At 42.6% G+C, this 24739-nt stretch overlaps 1 protein-coding gene across 1 annotated transcript in view; it reads left to right on the top strand.

Annotated features, from left to right (window-relative positions):
- Nucleotides 1–2962: 2962 nt before the first annotated feature.
- LOC143808172 (uncharacterized) overlaps nucleotides 2963–24739 on the top strand; it is a 51015-nt gene continuing 29238 nt past the window's right edge. Inside the window, exons 1-4 of the mRNA XM_077290550.1 lie at nucleotides 2963–3050; nucleotides 3223–3369; nucleotides 7502–7616; nucleotides 7713–7878. The gene's annotated coding sequence lies outside the window, so the exon portion shown is untranslated. The remainder of the gene's footprint in view (nucleotides 3051–3222; nucleotides 3370–7501; nucleotides 7617–7712; nucleotides 7879–24739) is intronic.

The following is a 24739-nucleotide window of genomic DNA, read 5'->3' as shown; positions in this document are numbered from 1 at the left end:
GGGCCCATCATATACTGGAGCATTATATGGAGCCCATCATATACTGTATGGAACATTATATGGGACCCATTATGTGTGGAGCAATATATGGGGCCCATTATACAGTACGGAGTAATACATGGGGCTCATTATACTGTATAGAGCAATATATGGGGCCTATTATATACTGTATGGAGCAATATATGGAGCTCATTATTCATAAAAGTGCATCTGTGCATAATAAATAGACTAAATAGGAGTAAATACATTGTCCAAATTAAGTTGGATAAGAGACCTGTGCCCAGAATTGCCTAATATACTAGCTTCCTCATAAGGTGCAAGAGTGCATAGCAGTGAAGAGAATTAGGATGTGTGAAAATAAAGCAGCTTTCAGTTGTGTAACTATAAGTCCCACCAGCCTGTATACCTGACCTGTTAGCAGTATGAGACACCCTGACGCGCGTTTCGCATTAGCTTCTTCCTTAGGAGAGGTATCAATTGATCAAATTTGTAAGGCCGCTATCTAGTCCTCACCATCCACCATCCACCTTCTTTAGGTACTATAGATTGGATCTATCCTCCTCTTCTGATTTAACCTTTGGTAGAAGGGTGCTACAAGCTGTGGTACCTCCCAAAGGTGTTTCAAATTCTCCAGAAGTCTCTCAGGTGTGCTGTCATGGGTGAAGGGAAAACACCAAGGTTACTTACCGGTAGCCGGTTTTTACAGAACCCATGACAGCACCCGTATATTCCCCCCTTTTTCACCTTATGGGTGTGCACTATAGTTTGGGTGTGTTCTAATGTGATGTTGGTTTTATGTGTAAATAAACCGGGAGGTCCTCTCATGCTCTGTAAGGCTAGGTTCACATTGCGTTAACAGCAGCTCGTTCAACACATGCGTTAATGGGCTGCTGTTAACGCAAGTGCCAATTTGTCATCGGGCTAGCGCAGATAGAGCATCTGCTAGCTCTATCTGCGCTAGCAGTGACGGACCCAGAAACGCTGTAGCCCGTGTCCCAGGGTCCGTCACTCAATGACGGCACATCGCTAGTGCATGCCCATTGTGGGCGTGCGCTAGCGATGCGTCTGTCATAGGAATTAATGGCTGCATTAACGGACTACGTTACACCGCGTTATGCCGCGGTGTAACGGAGTCGTCTAACGGACGCCAATAACGCAGTGTGAACCTGGCCTAACCAACTGAGGGGAGACGTATTTTATTTCAGTAGGTTCCTGTCCTGGCTGGGCGGATCCCTCTCAGGTGTGCTGTCATGGGTTCTGGAAAAAAACGGCTTCCGTAAGTAACCTTGGTGTTTTCCCTAAATAATTTGATCAAATTGCCCTTTTTTCCAAGAAATGTTTTATGGTTTCACATATGCCTTGCATTTATAACCTAACACTTTGTATTGTTTATGATTACAAGGAAAAAGCAAAGCTGAACTTTGGGATCCTGAAAAATGCATGAAGAAATGCAGCAATGAACAGCAAAACCTGCTGTTTGGCTGCAGCATTTCTACTGCCAAGTGATCAGGTTTTGGCTGCAGAAAAAAAAAATGCAGCAAAAAAGCAAGGCATGAACATAACTCAAGTTTTAACGATTGCATGGTCTTTGAAAGGGACACACCTCCTATACACTCATTACACAGATCCTGGATGAAGTTTAACCCCTTTCTGACATCGGACGGGATGACAACCAGAGGTCTTCTTGAGAGCTATATGGCTGTTGATGCCAGAATGCTATGAGCGCCACCCTGTGGTCGACGCTCATAGCAATGCAGTAACTCTGCTACATAGCGGAGATCTGAGCATCGCCTCTATGTAGCAGAGCAGATCAAGTTGTGGCAGCTTCTAGCCTCCCATGAAGGCTATGGAAGCATGCCAAAAGTAAAAAAAATGTGATTAAAAATATGAAAAAAATAAAAAAAATATAAAAGTTTAAATCATCCCCCTTTCGCCCCATTCAAAATAAAACAATAAAAATGAAATCAAACATAGACATATTTGGTATCACCGAGTTCAGACTCACCCGATCTATCAATATAAAAAAAGGATTAACCTGATCGCTAAACGGCGTAGCAATAAAAAAAATCAAAACGCCAGAATTACCTTTTTTTGGTCGCCTTGACATTGCATTAAAATGCAATAACGGGTGATCAAAAGATCGAATCTGCACAAAAATGGTATCATTAAAAACGTCAGCTCGGCACGCAAAAAATAAGACTTCACCCAACCCGAGATATCGAAAAATGGAGACGCTACGGGTCTCGGAAAATTGTGCAATTTTTTTTAAGCAAACTTTGGAATTTTTTTCACCGCTTAGATAAAAAAGAACCTAGACATGTTTGGTGTCTATGAACTTGTAATGACCTGGAGAATCATAATGGCAGGTCAGTTTTACCATTTAGTAAACCTAGCAAAAAAGCCAAACAAAAGTGTGGGATTGCACATTTTTGCAATTTCACCGCACTTTGAATTTTTTCCCATTTTCGAGTAAACGACATGCTAAAACCTATGTCGCCGTTCAAAATTACAACTCGTCCTGCAAAATACAAGCCCTCACACGGCCATATTGATGGAAAAATAAAAAAGTTATAGCTCTGGGAAGGAGGGGAGCAAAAAACGAAAACGAAAAAAGCTCCGGTCATGAAGGGGCTAAAAAACATTACCTGTAAAGGCCACCCTTTTGGCTTAGTATTTTGACACTGTGAGACACTTTACATATTCAGTCTCATATGTGTGAATAAACCTTTGGGTGTTATGCCCCAATTCACGTGAGTTGGTTACTGTAAATATTTCAGTAGACTGTTAGAAATCTCATAGCCTTATAGCTTTTCTATCTAGAACTGCTGCAGGCACACGGAACAACCTGCAGAACATTCTGTAGCTTTCTGAAACATTTAGTACCAAAAACATTTTTAGCATTGGACCTCTGGATCTCTGCCACTAATGCAGAAAACCTCCGCAGTGCTTCGGGGGAGGTTAAGGGACATCCGCAGACCTTACCATCTTCTGGAAGTAATTCTCAGCTATGTAGAAATGTTTAGCGAACCAGTGATCGGAAACAAGGGAGGGTAAGCGACGTCTGACTTTCCCTGTTATTTATATTAATTTCACCTATTACTGCTGGTGGCTATTATTCCCTGTCAACTGGAAATGGAAAACTACTTGTTGTAATCCCTCCGTAATTATGAGCGGCAGAAAGTGCGTTATATGTTAACACACCTTTCATGTTTTTCTTTGCAGCCCTCACTTAAGATTTCTAGAAATAAGTGTGTGAAACATATCTGAAATTTCATGGTGCTGATTTCATGCTCGGAGATGAATTTGTCAAGAGAAAACAATTACACACTCACAGCGGGCTGCTGCTAGAGATTACAAGGACACTACATGGTATTACTGCTTCCATGATTTTACTAATAAATGTGCAGTATCCATGGAGACAAACGCATTACATGGAATTTGTTACATTGCTGTTTTTATCTTTGTTACATATAACTATGCTATATATTATTTCTTTTATGTATGTTATAATATATAGTTATATATGTATTTACATTCATATATTATATATACGGTACATAACTAGGGAATTCACTAATTCTCTGAACATACTGTATCTCTCCATCAAACTCCACCGCACCCAAAAGCCTTTATCTATCCCCTATTCCCTCAATAGGGCTGGACCATCATTGTAAAAAGGCACCTGTGCTCTGTGTCTCCCCCACTCATTGTAGATTGTAAGCTCTGAAGAGAAGGGGTGTCATTATTTTTGCTTTAATTACTGTATTATCTTTAACTTTGTTACTCCTGACTGTTGTATATGAACCTCTGAATAGTAAAGCGCTGCGGAATATGCTGGCACTATATAAAGATTATTATTATAATTTGAAGTTCATATAGAAATAGAACTTGCATTGCTAGTTTCTGTTTCATCTCAAAAGAAACATCAGGGTACAATAACAATTCCTTAAAAGGTATATGTAATCAGAAAATTACCTTTTTCTTCTTTGTATACAAATGTAACATTTTCATGATAAACCTATATTTACATGAATTTTTTAAAAATGTACATACAATCTCTCTATTAACCTCTTTCCGACCTATTTTCATTTTTGATATTTCATGGTTTCTTTCCCTTTATCTAATACAATGCCGTAATTGTTTTTTTCTCTATCAAATCTATATAAGCTTTCTTTTTTTGTAGGATAAGTTGTAGTTTTGAATGACATCACTTACCTTACTACATAGCTTACAGAAAAATGGGCAAAAAAATTCAAGTGGGATAAATTGGAAAAAAACTAAATTCTTCCAAGGCATTTTAGGCTTTGTTATTGTCAGTTAATTATATATAGTGTGACAGAGTCACTGATGCTGTATGTGAGGGGAGATATGTGTCGCAAAGGTTGTTATTCCTGCGTGATTTGAAACCCATAAGGTTCCTTCCAGCATGATATATGCTGAGAGTTAATCTGCAGTTACCAGGATCTGGGTTTTGTGGTGAGTAGGTGTTAGAAATGGGCGGGATGCCTTCTCACCATATCTCCACCTCAAGGGGTGGTTGGAGGGAGTGAAATATCCAGCTACTGTTTTTTTTCTGTCTGAGGTGTTTAAGGGAAGGAAGCCTCCAGGCTGAAGTTCCAGTGACAGCAAAAACCACAAAAAGAGGAAAAAGAGGAAAAAAACTGTGTGAACAGAGGCCACAGTCCCAAAGCCACTTGGGCCCAACTGCGCCCCGAAAAATAAATAAAGTGCACAAAAACATATCAAAATATGCAAGGGTCCTCACACTTGCCAGCCCTACTCTAACAGCAAAAAACACAAAAGGAGGAAAAAGATGAAAAAACCTCTATTCTAGAAAAAACACCAGAAAAAAGGCAAAGGTGCTTACTTGTCTAGGCCTTAAATCAAATGCACTATCTTGGTGCAGCAGGCCCAAGTAAAGATGGCAACTACACAGGTGCGGTAAAACCAATGAGACAGCCTACAATCAGGGATTGGCTGTTTGGCACACCAGTGCAAACAAATAATCTGCAGCAGTGTTCACACAGAGAATGCAAAAGCATCTGGATCATAGCCTATTAGTAACGCCCTGTGGTGGGCTGCCCAGTGCTAGCTGTAATGCGTCCTGTGTGAACAGACGCCACAGTCCACAAAGCCATCTGGGCCCAACTGCACCCCGAAAAATAAATAAAGTGCACAAAAACAAATCAAAATATGTAAGGTATTAGTTAATATTATGGCCACAATACATAAGCTGGCAACCCACGTCAAGGGTCCTCACACTTGCCAGTCCCACTCTAAGGCCAGGATCACACACAGCGAGATACGGCCGAGTCTCGCAGGTTAAAAACAAGCTCTGGCACCGGCACTCCAGAGCGGAGCGTGTGGCCGCACAGCAATACATGGAGCCGCACGGTCCGCTCCGGAGTGCCGGTGCCAGAGCTTGTTTTTAACCTGCGAGACTCGACCTTATCTCGCTGTAGTGTGACTCCGGCCTAACAGCAAAAAACACAAAAGGAGAAAAAAGATGAAAAAACCTCCACTATTCTAGAAAAAAGGAGTGGTTGGAGGGAGTTAAATATCCAGCTACTGTTTTTTTCTGTCTGAAGTGTTTGGGGGAAGGAAGCCTCCAGGCTGAAGTTCCAGTGACAGCTGCCTTGTGTGGTTGTCCCAGATGGTGGGAGCCCTCTTGGGAATGTCTTTGTATGGACTTTTTATTTTCATTTGTGCCAGAAAAGCTATTTTGTGTCACTATTTTGTCTTTATGGTTTATGAAGCAATAAACCACTCCAAGTATTTCTGTGTCTACCTCGAGGAGCAGCTGAGTGAGCCAACCTGCCACAATTATAATTATTTTTTTAACTTTAATTTATGTTTTTTTAACATTACATTAAAAAAAATTATGCTTAAGCACTAACAGGTAGGTACCTACCTGCCTGTTGTGCCTGGTGCTATTCTTCACCATCAATGGAGCAGGAGCTGGAGTTTCTTTTCCTGTGTTGACAGTACGGGAATACTGATGTCATGCAGATTGACAGTCGCCTCCCAACTGCTCAATCAGCATTGCACCAGTAGTCCTGCCCTGTCGACAGAAAGAGAAACTGCCACACTGTTGACAGGGATCAGCTGAATCTCCGGCAGGTGTGGTAATTATTAGAAAATAATAATTGTGATATATTACTGTATATGGTTTCTCTAGGACTCAGGATAGGCAATTTAATGTTTGATTAGTGCAAGTTCGATCTCTGGGACCCCTATAGTCAGCATGGTGACAGTGGTCACAGCAGTTATGCCAGTGCCATATCACATTCATTGAACACTGCGGTTCCTTAGCGGTGCTGATCGGTGAGTCCTGGCAGTTGTATCCCCAGACATCAAGCATTAATGGGATCAGCCATCAATAAATGAATAGCTTGCTTCAAGTTACTAATTTTCTCCTGCAATTATTATACGTTACGTCTACTCTACATGGAAACCTGTTCTGGTCAGGCATGTTATCTAATTATTATAGAGGTCACGTTATAGCATATTGTCTACTACCATAAACCGTACCCACATCTGTACAGGCTGTATACTAGCACTCTGCAGCTGGTGAGTAGTACTAATGGGACATCTACGGCTGACAAATTGTTATTATGATACGTGTCTCTGCTGCATATTTACAGGGACATGTTTGGCATATACTCTGTTTTTTAGGGAGAAAAACAATGTATGCAGAGTCACTGAGTGCATTGCACGTATCCCTTGTTAATGCTATGTCCATATGCCTAAACCATCTTCAATAAACTTAAGCGAAATTATCCATTTCTGTGCAATTACCCCTCATATAATCCACATACTTAAGGATAATAAGGGAGTTTCTAAGGGCAATAATAAGGAACACTAAATTTAAGAAATTATATTGGAGCATTTTGCCATAAATATGTCGTTAATAATTGTGTAAGTGGGTTGGCTGTTACAGATCAGATCACGTGTATAGAGGGGGGCTTTTTTCCAATTGAACATAATATGATTTGTGTGACATATTGATATGTAAGGGCAGAGCTTTCAGTCATTACCAGAGTTTTTATGTTTTATTTTAAATAGGTAAATAAGAGATTGCGTTAGTCACAGTCATCCTTGTGATCACTGGGTTGTATGTATATGACTGAAAGAACCAAATGCATCTGCAAGCGAGAAATCAGAGTATATTACTTACACAATCCTTAAAATTAAAGGTGTTGTCTAAACTTGTTAAATGGGTAAAACTGCAAAGTGCTTGTAAAAACAATTTGCAATTTTCCTCTTATTAAAAATGGCCTCTCAAGAATGGAGTGATTCTGAATGTTATAGTGTACAGCCTGTTATGAAGGTTACTGGGCACCCTGCAGCCACAGAATGGCCGGATACCTAGGAATTGAGTGCGCTCTGCTTGCATGCTCTATGCTTTAGAACCTATTTGCGGTGTTCTGAAACTGTTCGGATCACTGGATGTGATGTGACCAGTCTCTCCTGTGCTTCTCCCATATTACTGTCTCTGCAGCAGCCTTTGAGAGCTCCCAGTTCGGGTCATCAGCACGACCATGCCAGTGGTCCAAGCTGCCAATCGCAAGGAATGCACTGTCCCCAGCAAAGCAGGAAGTTGAGTGCCGATAGAAGTACGTTTCTGAAGACAGAACATTATAGCAACCCTCTAAAGGGAACCTCAGTCGATTCTTGCTGCTATGATTCATCTTCCCATTTGTGCACTTCAGGAAATACCCGTCAATCAACTAAAGCGATGCCGGAAGAAGCCAGCCGGGTACGGTGCCAGACGAATCTCTTCTCTCCTTTTGGTCTCTGTTGTGAATTCTGCTCTTGGGCTCCCTCCGGTGGTTATAAGTGGTAGTGCTGCTGTCTTTGGATCTCTGCATTCATCAGGTGTGTCCACTTATTGCAATTCGGACTGGGCTATTTAGTCTTGCTTGACCCTTTAGTCAGTGCCAGTTGTCCATTGTTCCTGAAGGATTCACATCCCTGCCTGGTCTCTCCTGCTTTGCTGTTCATTTCAACAAAGATAAGTTCTGGCTTTGTTTTTTGCAGTCCACATGCTGTGGGCTTTATTGTTCAGTTCTTTTCCATGTTTTTGTCTTGTCCAGCTTGGTCTGCATAAGGATTTGTTCAGCCAAGCTGGTATCTCTGGAGATGCAGATATACCCTCCATATCTTTAGTTAGATGTAGAGATTTTGTATTTTCTGTGGTGGATATTTTCTAGTGTTTTAATACTGACCGCATAGTACTCTGTCCTATCCTTTCCATTTAGCTAGAGTGGCCTCCTTTGCTAAATCCTGATTTCAGTCTGCGTATGTTATTTCCCTCTCCTCTCACCGTCAATATTTGTGGGGGGCTGTCTATCCTTTGGGGATTTTCCCTGAGGCAAGATAGTTTTCCCTTTTCTATCTCTAGGGGTATTTAGTCCTCCGGCTGTGTCGAGATGTCTAGGGAGTGTTCGGTACATTCCAAGGCTACTTCTAGTTGCGGTGTTAAGTTCAGGGTCTGCGGTCAGTACAGGTACCACCTTCTCCAGAGAATGTCTCATGCTGCTCCTAGGCCACCAGATCATAACAGTACAACTGGCCAACAATGAGTTAATCGCATCTCAAAAGAAGGGAAGGTAAGTGCTGAGCCATTTTTTTTTCTGTAGTCTGTTGTGTCTTTTCTTCCCTCTTTACCTCTGGGTGGCTCAGGAGTTTGGCGCTGGCATGGATGTTCAGGGATTGGCTTCTCGTATGGATCAACTTGTTGCTAGAGTACAGGATATTTCCAATTATATCGTTCAGACTCCGGTTTTAGAGCCTAGAATTCCTACTCCTGATTTGTTTTTTGGGGACAGCTTTAAAAATAACTGTAAACTGTTTTTTGCTCTGAAACCCCGTTCCTCTGGGGATCCTACCCAGCAGGTTAAAATAGTCATCTCTCTGCTGCGTGTCGATCCTCAGGATTGGGCATTTTCCCTGGAATCTGGGAATCCTGCTTTGCTTAATGTAGACACCTTTTTTCAAGCGCTAGGGTATTTGTATGATGAACCTAATTCAGTGGATCATGCCGAGAAGACCTTGTTGGCCCTGTGTCAGGGTCAAGAAGCGGCAGAATCGTATTGCCAGAAATTTAGAAAATGGTCTGTGCTGACTAAATGGAATGAGGATGCCTTGGCGGCAATTTTCAGAAAGGGTCTTTCTGAATCCGTTAAAGATGTTATGGTGGGGTTCCCCACGCCTGCTGGTCTGAGTGATTCTATGTCTCTAGCCATTCAGATTGATCGGCGCTTGTGCGAGCGCAGAGTTGTGGACACTATGGCATTGTCTTCCGAGCGGAGTCCTGAGCCTATGCAGTGTGATAGGATTGTGTCTAGAGCTGAATGACAAGGATTCAGACGTCAGAATAGGTTGTGTTTTTACTGCGGCGATTCTGCTCATGTTATTTCTGATTGTCCTAAGCGTACCAAGAGAATCGCAAGTTCCATTACCATCAGTACTGTACAACCCAAATTTCTGTTATCTGTGACCCTGATCTGCTCATTATCGTCATTTTCTGTCATGGCATTTGTGGATTCAGGCGCCGCTTTAAACTTAATGGACTTAGAATTTGCCAGACGTTGTGGTTTCCCCTTGCAGCCTTTGCAGAGTCCTATTCCTTTGAGGGGCATTGATGCTACACCGTTGGCTAAAAATAAACCTCAGTTTTGGACACAGCTGACCATGTGCATGGCGCCAGCCCATCAGGAAGATTGTCGTTTTCTGGTGTTGTATAATTTGCATGATGCTATTGTGCTGGGTTTCCCATGGTTACAGGTGCATAATCCGGTATTGGATTGGAAATCTATGTCTGTGACTAGTTGGGGTTGTCAGGGGGTTCATGGTGACGTTCCTTTGATGTCAATTTCCTCCTCCCCCTCTTCTGAAATTCCTGAGTTTTTGTCAGATTTCCAGGACGTATTCGATGAGCCCAAATCCAGTTCCCTTCCACCGCATAGGGACTGTGATTGTGCTATTGACTTGATTCCAGGCTGTAAGTTCCCTACGGGACGACTTTTCAACCTGTCTGTGCCAGAGCATGCCGCCATGCGGAGTTATGTTAAGGAGTCTTTGGAGAAGGGACATATTCGGCCATCTTCTTCACCATTGGGAGCAGGGTTTTTTTTGTTGCCAAGAAGGATGGCTCCTTGAGACCCTGTATTGATTATCGCCTCTTGAATAAGATCACGGTCAAATTCCAATACCCTTTGCCTTTGCTTTCTGATTTGTTTGCTAGGATTAAGGGGGCTAGTTGGTTTACTAAGATTGACCTTCGAGGGGCATATAATCTTGTTCGTATTAAGCAGGGTGACGAATGGAAAACTGCGTTTAATACACCCGAAGGCCATTTTGAATACCTTGTGATGCCATTCGGACTCTCTAATGCTCCATCAGTGTTTCAGTCCTTCATGCATGATATATTTCGGAATTATCTTGATAAATTCATGATTGTATATTTGGATGATATTTTGATTTTTTCAGATGATTGGGAGTCTCATGTGAAACAAGTCAGGATGGTATTTCAGATCCTTCGTGATAATGCCTTGTTTGTGAAGGGGTCTAAGTGCCTCTTTGGAGTACAGAAGATTTATTTTTTGGGCTTCATTTTTTCTCCCTCATCTATAGAAATGGATCCGGTTAAGGTTCAGGCCATTCATGATTGGATCCAGCCCACATCCGTGAAGAGCCTTCAGAAATTTTTGGGCTTTGCTAATTTTTATTGCCGTTTCATTGCCAACTTCTCCAGTGTGGTTAAACCCCTGACCGATTTGACGAAGAAAGGCGCTGATGTGACGAATTGGTCCTCTGCGGCTGTTTCTGCCTTTCAGGAGCTTAAACGCCGATTTACTTCTGCCCCTGTGTTGCGTCAGCCGGATGTTTCTCTTCCTTTTCAGGTTGAGGTTGACACTTCTGAGATTGGGGCAGGGGCCGTTTTGTCTCAGAGGAATTCTGATGGTTCCTTGATGAAACCGTGTGCCTTCTTTTCTCGAAAGTTTTCGCCTGCAGAACGCAATTATGATGTCGGCAATCGTGAGTTGTTGGCTATGAAGTGGGCATTTGAGGAGTGGCGACATTGGCTTGAGGGGGCCAAGCACCGTATTGTGGTCTTGACCGATCATAAGAATCTGATTTACCTCGAATCTGCCAAATGGCTGAATCCTAGACAGGCCCGATGGTCCCTGTTTTTCTCCCGTTTTGATTTTGTGGTCTCGTATCTTCCGGGTTCTAAGAATGTTAAGGCTGATGCCCTCTCTAGGAGCTTTTTGCCTGATTCTCCTGGGGTCCTTGAGCCGGTCGGCATTCTGAAGGAAGGGGTGATTCTTTCTGCAATCTCCCCTGATTTGCGACGGGTTCTTCAGGAGTTTCAGGCTGATAAACCTGACCGCTGTCCAGTGGGGAAACTGTTTGTTCCTGACAGATGGACTAGTAAAGTGATTTCGGAGGTTCATTGTTCTGTGTTGGCTGGTCATCCTGGGATTTTTGGTACCAGAGATTTGGTTGGTAGGTCCTTTTGGGTGCCTTCTTTGTCATGGGATGTGCGTTCTTTTGTGCAGTCCTGTGGGACTTGTGCGCGGGCCAAGCCTTGCTGTTCCCACGCTAGTGGGTTGCTTTTGCCTTTGCCGGTCCCTGAGAGGCCTTGGACGCATATTTCTATGGATTTTATTTTGGATCTTCCGGTTTCCCAGAGGATGTCGGTTATCTGGATGGTTTGTGACCGGTTTTCTAAGATGGTTCATTTGGCACCTTTGCCTAAGTTGCCTTCCTCTTCTGATTTGGTTCCGTTGTTTTTTCAGCATGTGGTTCGTTTGCATGGCATTCCGGAGAATATTGTGTCCGATAGAGGTTCCCAGTTTGTTTCTAGGTTTTGGCGGGCCTTTTGTGCTAGGCTGGGCATTGATTTGTCTTTTTCTTCCGCATTTCATCCTCAGACAAATGGCCAAACCGAGCGAACTAATCAGACTTTGGAAACTTATTCGAGATGCTTTGTGTCTGCTGATCAGGATGATTGGGTGGCTTTCTTGCCATTGGCCGAGTTTGCCCTTAATAATCGGGCTAGTTCTGCTACCTTGGTTTCACCCTTCTTTTGTAACTCTGGTTTTCATCCTCGTTTTTCTTCGGGGCAGGTTGAGCCTTCTGATTGTCCTGGGGTGGACTCTGTGGTTGACAGGTTGCAGCAAATTTGGGCTCATGTTGTTGACAATTTGGTGTTGTCTCAGGAGGGGGCTCAGCGTTTTGCTAACCGTCGTCGGTGTGTTGGTTCCCGGCTTCGGGTTGGGGATTTGGTCTGGTTGTCTTCCCGTCATGTTCCTATGAAGATTTCTTCCCCTAAGTTTAAGCCTCGGTTTATTGGCCCTTATAGGATTTCTGAGATTATTAATCCAGTGTCTTTTCGTTTGGCCCTTCCAGCCTCTTTTTCCATCCATAATGTTTTTCATAGATCTTTGTTGCGGAAATATGTGGTGCCCGTTGTTCCCTCTGTTGATCCTCCTGCCCCGGTGTTGATTGATGGGGAGTTGGAGTATGTGGTTGAGAAGATTTTGGATTCTCGTATTTCGAGGCGGAAGCTTCAGTATCTTGTCAAATGGAAGGGTTATGGCCAGGAGGATAATTCTTGGGTTGTTGCCTCCGATGTTCATGCTGACGATTTGGTTCGTGCCTTTCATTTGGCTCGTCCTGATCGGCCTGGGGGCTCTGGTGAGGGTTCGGTGACCCCTCCTCAAGGGGGGGGGGTACTGTTGTGAATTCTGCTCTTGGGCTCCCTCCGGTGGTTATAAGTGGTAGCGCTGCTGTCTTTGGATCGCTGCATTCATCAGGTGTGTCCACTTATTGCCATTCAGACTGGGCTATTTAGTCTTGCTTGACTCTTTAGTCAGTGCCAGTTGTCCATTGTTCCTGGAGGATTCACATCCCTGCCTGGTCTCTCCTGCTTTGCTGTTCATTTCAACAAAGATAAGTTCTGGCTTTGTTTTTTGCAGTCCACATGCTGTGGGCTTTATTGTTCAGTTCTTTTCCATGTTTTTGTCTTGTCCAGCTTGGTCTGCATAAGGATTTGTTCAGCCAAGCTGGTATCTCTGGAGATGCAGATATACCCTCCATATCTTTAGTTAGATGTGGAGATTTTGTATTTTCTGTGGTGGATATTTTCTAGTGTTTTAATACTGACCGCATAGTACTCTGTCCTATCCTTTCTATTTAGTTAGAGTGGCCTCCTTTGCTAAATCCTGATTTCAGTCTGCGTATGTTATTTCCCTCTCCTCTCACAGTCAATATTTGTGGGGGGCTGTCTATCCTTTGGGGATTTTCTCTGAGGCAAGATAGTTTTCCCTTTTCTATCTCTAGGGGTATTTAGTCCTCCGGCTGTGTCGAGATGTCTAGGGAGTGTTAGGTACATTCCACGGCTACTTCTAGTTGCGGTGTTAAGTTCAGGGTCTGCGGTCAGTACAGGTACCACCTTCTCCAGAGTACGTCTCATGCTGCTCCTAGGCCACCAGATCATAACAGGTCCCTAACCAACTCTTTGGACCATGTTTTTTATATTTTCCTGTTTCCTCCAGTGAATTTTTATAAAAAACCTACCTGGCTACAATAAACGTACCGTCGGACTCTGAATCATGCTGCCCATGCATTTGGCAGCATGACTATACTGACACAATTCCTTTAATTAAAACTTTAATCAATCGTGGCCTCATTTTGCAAGAAGATGTCACCAGTTGTAATATATTGACTCTCAAAATGACATGGTACAAATATACAAAGGTAATATACTTGCAGTTAGACAATACACAATAATGGGATACAAAACCTTTTATCTAATAGCCTGGACTATAAACTCTGCGAGACGCCAACCAGAGTAAATAGTGCTATTCCTACAGTAGTCTTGTGAATGGTTCATTACAGATCTGATTGCTTTACCAACATTCATATGTATGCCTTATATCATAAATGAGAATCATTGGCATGATCTCCTTTTCTCTATTGTCCCTTGCGGAACCAATTATAAAAAAGGAAATTGAGACATTAGAAATAGCCATTACCATAGCAGAGAAGATGGTAGGTGAAATGCACTCAGTTTTCAGCCTTGAAGTGCCATCTGTCAGCTTCTCTAGGTGCCGCAGAAGGGCTTTCAGGCATGTTGGGTGACATTTTCATACAGAGCATGGCCACGCACCCAAATAGCTAGGTCACCATATTTGAGGCAGCATCACACTGGCCTCAGTCAAGTAAGCAGGGGCAGATTATGTGTCCCCGTCAACTATTGTGTATTGTCTAGCCCAAACCTACCTATACCACCTACTTATATTTGTGCTGTATAGCTTGGAGAGTAAAAATACAAATTTACATAGTGTGAATGAAAATGAGACCCTAATTGCCTAAATGCTATTCTGTTATTAATAAAGGTTACACATCCAAACACACACAAAACCTCCTGCTTGTTATATATATGTACGACATAAAATCAAATGGTCGGAACTCAGTTCATCCATTACTAAAACTAAAATTTATCAATCTTCTGAATGAAAGTATTTTTTTGGCCTGCATTAATATATAATCCTGTACACAGACCAGTTGCTTATTTGGAGACTTTTCTATGTGCTCTTGTGGGTTATAAATGTTGATGCATGAAGCAGATGAAATTACAACGGATGAAATAAGCATGAGGTTTAGAATCACTTTATTTTTACATTTCTTAATTATATTGATGTTTTTACAAACAGGAAATTGCTTGTCATAATTATTATAATTGGACTGCTAATTGACTATAACTGCATTTTAAATTTGCTGTTGCCAGCTGCAAGTTTCCCTCATCAGTGCTGATGTCATCCAACAGCAGGTGCACTTATCAGGAGCATCAATGGCTAATACTGTAGCACTGTACTATTAGGTTAATATTAATCTAGAAAAATTAGGCTGAATGATATTATAGATCTATCTTCAGGCCCAAAATTAGTAGATGTAAATTCACTTATGTAGATGAGCTGCAGTACTGCAAAATGGCCACTACACCTTGTACGGTACTGTGGTGTTCCTGCTGTGCGCTATGTACTTCCAGTGGCCTCATGACAAATGGGTATTTGTGACTCGTGAGCTCCTATACCCGCTATCTAAACCACTTAGTGTCCCCCCAACCTCAATTCATTAATTAAAACCCAATAAAAACATTCCACAACTATTTTTGGATAAATTGGCCACAGCAGCCTTTTATTAACATGTAATATAACATTTTAATACAGAACATCCCAGAAGGGATGGTCCTCGAAGCCCCAAAACCATAAACCTCAGGTTTTAATATTCCCAATTTGGTCCCAGGCTGAGTCTTGCCTCTTGCCTCTAGCAGCTAAGCACCAGCTCAGAGACACCTATCAACCTGCCTGGCCAGTATCCATTACCATTAAACATGGGTCCTTTTTAATTCTTTCCACAGGGTTATTTAATTACCCTCCACTTGAATCCACCCAGGGGGGGAGTCCAGGACCTCTTGAGATCCCCCCCCCTCCGAACCGCCATTTACCCACACCACCAACTTCGAGGACCTCCCCCCACTACCTACTGCCGTGACATACAGTGGGGAAAAAAAGTATTTAGTCAGCCACCAACAATGTGTGCCAACCTTGCGAAGACTTACAGAAAACGTTTGACCACTGTCATTGCCAACAAAAGATATATAATAAAATATTGAGATGAACTTTTGTTAATGACCAAATACTTAATTTTCCTCCATTATTTGCACAATAAATCTTGCCAAATCAGACAAGGTTATTTTCTGGATTTGTTTTCTCATTTTGACTCTCATAGTTGTGGTCTACCTATGATGTCAATTACAGGCCTCTCTCATCTTTTTAAATGGGAGACCTTGTACAATTGGTGGCTGACTAAATACTTTTTTCCTCCACTGTAACTATGCACAGCTCCAAGTCTCCTGTTGTCACTATACTATATTATGTACCGAAAGGCATAATGGTAATTAAAGTGACTGACTGCACATGACGCCTGTGATTATATACACAGTGGTGTGTCAATCAGCTGATTGTAGAATAAATCCCCAGAAATTATAACTGGAGAATCCATAGCTTCATATGTTTCTCTTGGAGCGAGGTTGCATCAGTGTAAGGCCGGTGTCAAACTAGGCGTATGAAAATACGGTCCGTTTTTTTACGGCCGTAATACGCAGAAATGTTCCCAAAATAGTGATCCGTATGTCATCCGTAGGGAGGGTGTGGCAGCGTATTTTGCGCATGGCATCCTCCGTATGTAATCCGTATGGCATCCGTACGTACTGCGAGATTTTCTCGCTGGCTTGCAAAACCGACATACAATGGATCCATGGGCTCATATATTCATGAAAACATATATACAGTCTATATATATATATATATATATATATATATATATATATATATATATATATATGTCACTGAGACATATATATACAGTATATATATATATATATATATATATATATATATATATATATGTCACTGAGACATATATATATATACAGTATATATATATTGTATTTATATTTAATTCAGCGCTAGATAGCAGAACAGCCGGTAATTCAATTGCCGGCTTTTCCTATCTCCTTCACAAACCCGACATGATGTAAGACATGGTTTACATACAGTAAACCATCTCATATCCCTTCTTTTATTACATATTCCTCTTTACTAATGTAAGAAGTGTCTTGGTGTCAAATTTGGGGGCTCTAGCTATTAAATTAAAGGGTTAAATCACGGAAAAAACTGGTGTGGGCTCCTGTGCAAATTTTCTCCGCCAGAGTGGGAAAGCCAGTGACTGAGGGCAGATATTAATAGCCTAGAGAGGGACCATGGTTATTGGCCCCCCCTGGCTAAAAACATCTGCCCCAAGCCACCCTAGAAAAGGCACATCTGTAAAGATGTGCCTATTCTGGCACTTAGCCTCTCTCTTCCCACTCCCGTGTAGCGGTGGGATATGGGGTAATGAAGGGTTAATGTCACCTTGCTATTGTAAGGTGACATTAAGCCAGGTTAATAATGGAGAGGCGGCAATTATGACATCTATCCATTATTAATCCAATAGTACGAAATGGTTAATAAATCACACACACACATTATTAAAAAGTATTTTAATGAAATAAAGACACATGTTATTTTAATATTTTATTATACTCTTAATCCACCTGAAGACCCTTGTCACCTGAAATAAAGTTAAACAAAACAAACCCCATCAGATGGATTTACAGCGTGGGACAAGACTGAACGACGGAAGGTATGGAATATTGTTGTTTGTTTTGTTTAACTTTATTTCAGGTGACAAGGGTCTTCAGGTGGATTAAGAGTATAATAAAATATTAAAACAACATGTGTCTGTACATAAACCATGTCTCATATCCTGTCGGGTTTGTGAAGGAGAGAGGAAAAGCAATTGAATTACCGGCTTTTCTGCTATCTAGCGCTGAATTAAATATAAATATATATATATGTGTCTCACTGACATATATATATATATATATATATATATATATATATATATATATATTTATACCTATTCTATGTGTACAAATATATATATATATACAGTTAGGTCCATATATATTTGGACAGAGACAACATTTTTCTCATTTTGGTTATAGACATTACCACAATGAATTTTAAACAAAACAATTCAGATGCAGTTGAAGTTCAGACTTTCAGCTTTCATTTGAGGGTATCCACATTAAAATTGGATGAAGGGTTTAGGAGTTTCAGCTCCTTAACATGTGCCACCCTGTTTTTAAAGGGACCAAAAGTAATTGGACAGATTCAATAATTTTAAATAAAATGTTCATTTCTAGTACTTGGTTGAAAACCCTTTGTTGGCAATGACTGCCTGAAGTCTTGAACTCATGGACATCACCAGACGATGTGTTTCCTCCTTTTTGATGCTCTGCCAGGCCTTCACTGCGGTGGTTTTCAGTTGCTGTTTGTTTGTGGGCCTTTCTGTCTGAAGTTTAGTCTTTAACAAGTGAAATGCATGCTCAATTGGGTTGAGATCAGGTGACTGACTTGGCCATTCAAGAATATTCCACTTCTTTGCTTTAATAAACTCCTGGGTTGCTTTGGCTTTATGTTTTGGGTCATTGTCCATCTGTAGTATGAAACGACGACCAATCAGTTTGGCTGCATTTGGCTGGATCTGAGCACACAGTATGGCTCTGAATACCTCAGAATTCATTCGGCTGCTTCTGTCCTGTGTCACATCATCAATAAACACTAGTGACCCAGTGCCACTGGCAGCCATGCATGCCCAAGCCATCACACTGCCTCCGCCGTGTTTTACAGATGATGGGGTATGCTTTGGATCATGAGCTGTACCACGCCTTCGCCATACTTTTCTCTTTCCATCATTCTGGTAGAGGTTGATCTTGGTTTCATCTGTCCAAAGAATGTTCTTCCTGAAATGTGCTGGCTTTTTTAGATGTTTTTTAACAAAGTCCAGTCTAGCCTTTTTATTCTTGATGCTTATGAGTGGCTTGCACCGTGCAGTGAACCCTCTGTATTTACTTTCATGCAGTCTTCTCTTTATGGTAGATTTGGATATTGATACGCCGACCTCCTGGAGAGTGTTGGTCACTTGGTTGGCTGTTGTGAAGAGGTTTCTCTTCACCATGGAGATTATTCTGCGATCACCCACCACTGTTGTCTTCCGTGGGCGCCCAGGTCTTTTTGCATTGATGAGATCACCAGTGCTTTCTTTCCTTCTCAGGATGTACCAAACTGTACATTTTGCCACTCCTAATATTGTAGCAATTTCTCGGATGGGTTTTCTCTCTGTTTTCACAGCTTAAAAATGGCTTGTTTCACCTTCATGGAGAGCACTTTTGACCGCATGTTTACTTCATAGGAAAACCTTCCAAATGCAAACACCACACCTCAAATCAACTCCAGGCCTTTTATCTGCTTAGTTGAGAATGACATAATGAAGGGATTGCCCACACCTGTCCATGAAATAGCCTTGGAGTCAATTGTCCAATTACTTTTGGTCCCTTTAAAAAACAGGGTGGCACAGGTTAAGGAGCTGAAACTCCTAAACTCTTCATCCAATTTTAATATGGATACCCTCAAATGAAAGCTAAAAGTCTGAACTTCAACTGCATCTGAATTGTTTTGTTTAAAATTAATTGTGGTAATGTCTATAACCAAAATGAGAAAAATGTTGTCTCTGTCCAAATATATATGGACCTAACTGTATATATATATATATATATATATATATATATATATATATATATATATATATACCTATTCTATGTGTACACATTTATTCTACCTATTCTATTCTATTCTGTCAGTGTGATTTTACTGTACACCGCACTGAATTGCCGGCTTTTCTATAGAACACCGCTGCGTATTTCTCGCAAGTCACACTGCTGGTCCGTGTGTAATCCGTATTTTTCTCGCCCCCATAGACTTTCATTGGCGTATTTTTTGCGCAATACGCTGACAAATGCAGCATACTGCGATTTTCTATGGCCGTACAAGACCGTATAATACGAATCCGTAAAATACGTCAGATAGGAGCTGGGCCATAGAGAATCATTGTACCGTATGCAATCCGCATTTTCTGCGCCTCTCATAAAACACGCCAGTGTGACGTCGGCCTAATACGTGGACAAGCCAGGTCCAGCAAGCTGCTCATACATAGTGGCTCTCCACACTGGCTCATAGAGTAGGTTCCAGAATGGGAAATCATCCTGTATGACACCAGCGTACCCTGCAAGGAAATATTATTTTATTGCCTTATTTCTCCAATACACAGCAATCATCAGAAATGAACAATTTTCATTCTTTGTTAATTCAAAATAAAATAAAACTTCCAGCAGAACAATAAAGGAAAATGTGAAGTCAGCAGAAATAAAATGTGTCCAGGAAACACAGCTCCAGACACATGCAACTCATTTTCTGAAGGACAAGATGTCTTGCATAACAAATAATATTCCTCATAATGTTGATCTCAGCAAATTCTACCTCCTGTGTGACACCGATCTCACTAATGAACATCTCATTTTACCAATCCTGCATACAGTTCATCTTTCCTTCTTGTGATATGTTAACATTTTCCTTTATTGCTCTGCCATTCACAGCGAAGAGACCGGCTGGAATCCTAACATATAGCTAAAATTCTTAATAAATTGTGATTTATACTCTAATACTTACAACAAGATGGTTTCTTCATTTTTATGCCCCTAGAGGGTGTCATTTGCACTTCTCTTTTTTTTATCTGAATATTTGGAGTCGGATGCATATCTCTTGTGGTTGTAAATTAATGTGCAAAACACAGCCTAATTGAATACTGTAACATACTTAGCCGACTGCGCTCCCTACAATATCCACCACCGGGAAAAGCTGCAATTATTATTTTTCTCCCAAGTAATGATATATCTCAGACCTGCTCAACCCAAGATCTCATTCAAACGTCAGTGATTTGCTCGTATGAGAAAGTCTGTCGAAGTTTCATCAGTGATTTGGATCAGAGTGTCATCAGAGTTTGGCCAGAATGTCATCAGTTTTTTTCCCACTGATGACAAAACAAAAAAAAAGTTTCTCCACCTTCTTCTATCAGTCAGTGAAAAACGGACAGCACACAGATGGCATCCCGAGCACTGACCGAATTTTTCACGGATCCATACACTTTAATTTCCGGGTTTGATCCAACACTCGGATCAATATCGGAAATATCTCTACCATTTTTCACAAAAAATCCGCAAAAAAATCACTGATATCTGAACAGCCCCATAAACTATTACAGGTACAAGTGCTATATGAGATAAACACAGATAGGACTCGTATGTGAAACTGAGGTTTGAATAAGCCCATGTCCGCAATTTTTTGTGGACCGAGTGGTCTGTACAAAATCATGGAGACAACTTCAATATTGATAAAAGTTTTCAGATGAAAATTTCCAATGTGAGTTTATGGGTCCGTTCAAAGCAGACAGCAATTGGATGCTATCCATGGTCTGCTGGATAGGAAAACATAGAGATTGATAGATTTCTTTCTCATTCAAGATAAATCTATGAAACAGACACAGTAATAAAACTCTGATTAAAAAAACACTGAAGAAACTCGGATCGATTTTCTCGTACAAGAAAATCACTGATGTCTAAATGAGCCCTTAGGCAACATTCACACATCTCTGTCTATGTTTACATCCTTGTAAAATTGAATATTTTTCTCCTGTGTCAACTATTTTTCCTCTCTTTTGCATCCATGCTGCATCATTTTTTTTTCTCAGCCATACTTAAAAACTGAAGCAGGTAGACTGTCAGAACTTTTATTTATCTATAGACTCTTAAGGATGGATCAGTTAAAAATGGATGAAAAACAGATGGCTACCGGGCTCCACACACATCCAATCAGTGTCGGACTGGAGTAGTTTGGGCCCACCAGAGAAAATCATTCTAAGGGCCCACCATGCTTAAGGGGCACTAGCTGCAGAGTCTTCCCTTAGTTTCCATCTAGATAAGCACCCTTATCGGCAGCAGATAATTTTGTGTAAACAAGACAAGTGCTGCCGAGAACAATGATATTCTATAAGCACAGAAATATTTTATTATTTAGACATGATGTTCACACGCTGTCAAATGATGCAAGCCCGCAGCTGTGATCAGAGGTATAAAGTTTACCTCCGGTCACTGGCATCAGCTAACCTCATCGAGGTTACGGCAAGTCACTGAGGCTGCGTTCCCAGCCAGGTCCCTAAACTGCGGTGACCTTGGTAAGATCCCCACTAGCACAGTGAGAAAGTCCCACGGTGCAGAGGTGGTGAACTCACCAATGGCTTTTTCTCACTCCCCCCTCTTCTCCACACAGCCCCTGATCACCCTCTTTTTCTACAAAGCTCATCATCCCCCCATTTCCACACAGCCCCCTCATCACCCCCCCTTTTCCACAAAGCTCATCATCCCTCCTTCTCCACACAGCCCCTCATCATCCCTCCTTCTCCACACAGCCTCATCATCCTTCCTCCCCACAGCCCCCTCATCATCCCTCCTTCTCCACACTGCCCCTCATCATCTCTCCTTCTCCACACAGCCCCCTCATCATCCCTCCTTCTCCACAGCCCCTTCAGCATTCCTCCTTCTCCACACAGCACCCTCATCATCCCTCCTTCTCCACACAGCCCCCTCATCATCCCTCCTTCTCCACACAGCCACCTCATCATCCCTCCTTCTCCACAGCCCGTCATCATCCCTCCTTCTCCACACTGCCCCTCATCATCTCTCCTTCTCCACACAGCCCCTCATCATGTCTCCTTCTCCACAGCCCCTCATCATCCCTCCTTCTCCACACAGCCACATCATCATCCCTCCTTCTCCACACTGCCCCTCATCATCCCCTCTTCTCCACACAGCCTCCTCATCATCCTTCCTTCTCCACACAGCCCCTCATCATCCCTCCTTCTCCACAGCCCCTCATCATCCCTCCTTCTCCACACAGCCCCTCATCATCCCTCCTTCTCCACACAGCCCCTCATCATCCCTCCTTCTCCACACTGTCCCTCATCATCTCTCCTTCTCCACACAGCCCTTCATGTCTCCTTCTCCACAGCCCCTCATCATCCCTCCTTCTCCACACAGCCCCTCATCATCCCTCCTTCTCCACACTGCCCCTCATCATCCCTCCTTCTCCACACAGCCTCCTCATCATCCTTCCTTCTCCACACAGCCCCTCATCATCCCTCCTTCTCCCCACAGCCCCTCATCATCCCTCCTTCTCCACACAGCCCCTCATCATCCCTCCTTCTCCACACTGCCCCTCATCATCCCTCCTTCTCCACACAGCCTCCTCATCATCCTTCCTTCTCCACACAGCCCCTCATCATCCCTCCTTCTCCACACAGCCCCTCATCATCCCTCCTTCTCCACACTGCCCCTCATCATCCCTCCTTCTCCACACAGCCTCCTCATCATCCTTCCTTCTCCACACAGCCCCTCATCATCCCTCCTTCTCCACACAGCCCCTTTCAAGTTACATCAAATAAATGCATCCTCTGACCACTCACACTGAATCCTGGGTCTTCATTCCTATCTGTGCAAGGGTCCATTGTGCAGACCCTCATTCCTCTCCTCACACAGTTCCATAGTGCAGCCCCCTTGATCCTCTACTTACAGGGTTTCAGCAGCCTCAGTCAGCACAACGCTGCTTCCTGCTATCAGGTCACTGGTCTGATGGAGGCCCCATCATGCCCTCAAAAAATTAACTGCTGTGTGCAGTGTCTCACAGCCTGTGGCTCTGTGCTGTGCGTGGTGCATTATTCTATACCCGGTTCGTTATTCTATACTCGGTGCTGGCTGTCTGCACTGCTCAGCACCAAGTGATGTGAGGTGACTGCTTTATATCACCTGCTGCCACTTCTATTGATCTCTTGAGCACTGTGCAGCTGAGACAGCGGCACCACGACATCAGTAGAAGCCGCAGCAGGTGATGAGAAAGCTCTCACATCACTTGTTACTGAGCAGTGCAGGAAGCCAGCACTGGGTATGTAATAACCCACTCACTGCTGGGTGCATGCAATCATAATACACTAAAATACAGGACAGAGCAGAAGTCTGGTGAGGGCCCTCTGGGGGCGGGCCCACCGGAGGATTCTCCGACCCCCGGTGGGCCAGTCCGACCCTGCATCCAATTAATCTACAGGCTATCGAAGACTGAAAGCTTAAAGCTATTCCTAGGTTTTGTTAATTATTGCAGAATGAGTGTCAAGCGGCTCTCTGGCTTGGTAAAACCTCACAAAGAAGATAGTGGGCTATTGAGTCTTTTGAAAAACTGAAAGCTTCCGTAATATAAGCTGTTGTGAATCTGCTTTTGGGCTCCTTCTGGTGGTGGCTAGTGGTACTGGTGACTCGGGTGTGTTTTCTTTCTCAGTTCACCTGTTTTCATCAGTAGTGGGGAGTTCCTATTTATTCCTGCTCTTCAGTCATTGCCTTGCCGGCCATCAATGTAACTAGAGCCTTTCTGTTGCATGTTCCTGCTCCTAGACTACTGATCAGCTAAGTTGGACTCTTAGTCCTAAGTTTGTTTGCATTTTTGTTCCAGTTTACAGTTAAGTCTTTCTCTGTAGCTGGAAGCTCTTGTGGGCTGAAATTACCACTCCGGTGTCATGAGTTGACACATGAGTTTTAAAGTAATTTCAGGATGGTATTTTAAAAGGGTTTTCAGCTGACCGTGCAGTTCCCTTTTGTATCTTTCTGCTATCTAGTAAGCGGACCTCGCTTTGCTGAACCTACCTTCATACTGCGTATGTCTTTTCCTCTGAACTCACCGTCAATATATGTGGGGGGCTTCTGTCTCCTTTTTGGGGGAATTTCCCTAGAGGTAAGCCAGGTCTGTTTTTTCCTCTACTAGGGTAAGTTAGTTCTCCGGCTGGCGAGAGACGTCTAGGGATAAAACGTAGGCACGCCCCCCGGCCACTGTTAGTTGTGTTGTAGGTTTAGCTCACGGTCAGCTCGAGATTCCATCACCCAAGAGCTCGTTCGTTATTTATGTGTCCTGACGTTCCCCTGCCATTGGGAACCATGACAGTATGGCCGGACGAGTGTTAAAACTGTTGGCAGAAGAAAGGAGAGAAAAAGAAGTCTGCAAATTTTTTTTTTTTTTCCCTTGGTGCTTGCTCTATAGTTGAATCAGTTGCATTTCAGCTCTAATTGCAGTCTTTGTCTCCCTCTCCTTCTAACCCTTGAATGGCTCTGATCTCACCTGCTTAA

Source organism: Ranitomeya variabilis, chromosome 2 (assembly GCF_051348905.1).
Source record: "Ranitomeya variabilis isolate aRanVar5 chromosome 2, aRanVar5.hap1, whole genome shotgun sequence".
Taxonomy (NCBI): domain Eukaryota; kingdom Metazoa; phylum Chordata; class Amphibia; order Anura; family Dendrobatidae; genus Ranitomeya; species Ranitomeya variabilis.
The sequence above is the reverse complement of the archived record's forward strand: the minus strand, read 5'-3'. Positions and strand labels throughout refer to the sequence as shown.